We start from the raw sequence: 3,029 nt of genomic DNA on the forward strand, positions 1-3,029 counted from the left end.
TCTAAATAAGTGTCTTTCTATTTCTGTCTAACATCGGTTAGGTTGTTCCTAATAGGGCAAATGCATGACTAATTTTGAACAAAAAATTTCAATGTCCTCAACGACAAGCAGGGACCAAGCTTTGTGGATACTATGTTTGCAGACACATGATCTCCATCTGCAAATCTTCTGATAGTTGTGAAGATGCTTTTGAATGAGTACTAGTAATTCTATCTTAATTAATATCTTCTACTCCACTCATATTGCACATTCTAATCTTAAAAATACTGCAGCTCATCATTGAACCGAGGACCCCTGAACCGCTCCCCGCTGGTGAATTGCTGATGGTTTGGAGATTTATCAGCAACTTCTTCCTGAATCACAACATCAATTCCATTGGTGATAATGAATATTTCAACATGCCTTCTCCTTAAACATTGAGTAAGAGTTAGCCGCTAAAAATATATGCATGGATCCATTGTTTTCCATATGATGAGGTCTTCGTATTTCGTACACTATGACTAAATATGTAATGCATATATATGTCGACAAATCAATGGAATTTAGTTACCATTTGTTCAATTGCATTTGTTATGAAATCTAATGAATGTTCTTCGTGTGGACACTATTTGTTCAATTGCATATTGTGGCGAATTTTCTTTTTGCATGCCGATTCAAATGGGATATTTTTTCTTTAACATGGCCATTGATGCGCACACGGTTCAAATAAATGAGTACGTGCGATCCACATTCGAAAGCATATGTCAATCTTAGTGGAACCGTCGGTAATACACAATGCTAACCCACAAGTATAGGGGATCGCAACAGTTTTCGAGGGTAGAGTATTCAACCCAAATTTATAGATTCGACACAAAGGGAGTCAAAGACTATTTGTAAGTATTAGCAGTTGAGATGTCAATTCAACCACACCTGGAGACTAAATATCTATAGCAAAGTGATCAGTAGCACGGCAGCATGATAGTTTGATAGTGATAGTAATAGTAGTAACAACAATAGTAACAGTAACAACGGTAGCAGTAATTTTGTAGCAGTTGTAATAGTATCAACAACAGTGGTAACTTAGCAAGATCAATATGTGAAAATCTCATAGACATTGGATCGGTGATTTTGTTGGATGATATTAATCATATAATAGTCATAACCTAGGGCAACACAAAACTAGCTCTAGTTCGTCAACGTGATGTAGATATGTATTCCGTAAATAGTCATACGTGCTTATGGAAAAGAACTTGCATTTGTCCTACCGTCCCATGGCAGCGGGGAAGGCCTCGTTTTAATAGAGAATCGGAACAAAGCATTAACACGTTGTGAATACATGGCCTCCTCGAACTACGGTCATCATCGGAAAGTATCCCAATTATTATTACCTTGGGGTTTATGGATCATAACACATAGTAGGTCCATATAACTTGCCAGATCGGATAAAGAACATAGATATAATGGTGGAAACATAAACGGTTCAGATCTAAAATCATGGCACTCGAGCCCTAGTGACAAGCATTAAGCATAGCAAAGTCACAACAACATCAATCTTAGAACATAGTGGATACTTGGGATCAAGCCCTAACAAAACTAACTTGATTACATGATGAATCTCATCCAAACCCTCGCCGGCCAGCGAGTCTATGAAGGAATTACTCACTCCCGACGATGAGCATCATTGAATTGGTGGTGGGGGATGGTTGATGATGACAAAGGCGGAAGATCCCTTTCTCCGGAGCCCTGAACGGACTCCAGATCTGGCATCCCGATGAAGAACAAGAGGTAGCTGATACGTCTCCAACGTATTTATAATTTTTGATTGTTCCATGCTGTTATATTATCAATCTTGGATGTTTTATAATCATTCTATAGACATTTTATATCATTTTTGGTACTAACCTATTGACATAGTGCCAAGTGGCAGTTGCTGTTTTTTGCATGTTTTTACATCGCAGGTAATCAATATCAAACGGAGTCCAAATTCAGCGGATCTTTTTGTGGATTTTTTTGGACCAGGAGACAACCAATGGGCCGAAGAAGCACCTGGGGATGCTCCAAGGGGAGCACAACCCACCATGGTGCGCCTGGAGGCCCAGGAGCGCCCTGGTTGATTGTGCTCACCTCGGGTGCCCCCCGGACCGCTTCTTTACTCTATAAATACCCCAATATTACAGAAATCCTAGGGGAGTCAACGAAAATCAATTCCAACCGCCGCAGAGTCCAGAACCACTAGATCCAATCTAGACACCATCACGGAGGGGTTTAGCACTTCCATTAGTGCCTCTCCGATGATGCGTGAGTAGTTCTTTGTAGACCTTCGGGTGTGTAGTTAGTAGCTAGATGGCTTCCTCTCTCTCGTTTGATTCTCAATACGATGGTCTCTTGGAGATCCATATGATGTAACTCTTTTGCGGTGTGTTTGTTGGGATCCGATGATCTTTGAGTTTATGGTCAGATCTATCTCTTTTTATCCATGAAAGTTATTTGACTTTCTTTGATATCTTATATGCATGATTGCTTATAGCCTCATATTTCTTCTCCGATATTTGGGTTTTTTTGGCCAACTTGATCTATTTATCTTGCAATGGGAAGAGGTCCTTTGTAGTGGGTTCGATATTACGGTGCTTGATCCCAGTGATAGAAGGGGAACCGACACGTATGTATCGTTGTTACTAAGGATAAAACGGTGGGGTCTATTTCTACATAAATAGATATTGTCTACATGATATCATCATTCTTATTGCATTACTCAGTTTCTCCATGAACTTAATACACTAAATGCATGCTGGATAGTGGTCGATGTGTGGAGTAATAGTAGTAGATGCAGGCAGGAGTCGGTCTACTAATCTTGGACGTGATGCCTATATAATGATCATTGTCTGGATATCATCATGATTATATGAAGTTCTATCAATTGCCCAATAGTAATTCGTTTACCCATCGTTTGCTATATTTCTCGAGAGAAGCCACTAGTGAAACCTACAGCCCCTGGGTCTCTATCTCATATTATTTCCTTTGCGATCTATTCTCCTTTGCTTTTATTTTTA

The sequence above is a fragment of the Triticum urartu genome, chromosome 6 (genome assembly GCF_003073215.2).
Source record: "Triticum urartu cultivar G1812 chromosome 6, Tu2.1, whole genome shotgun sequence".
NCBI lineage: Eukaryota > Viridiplantae > Streptophyta > Magnoliopsida > Poales > Poaceae > Triticum > Triticum urartu.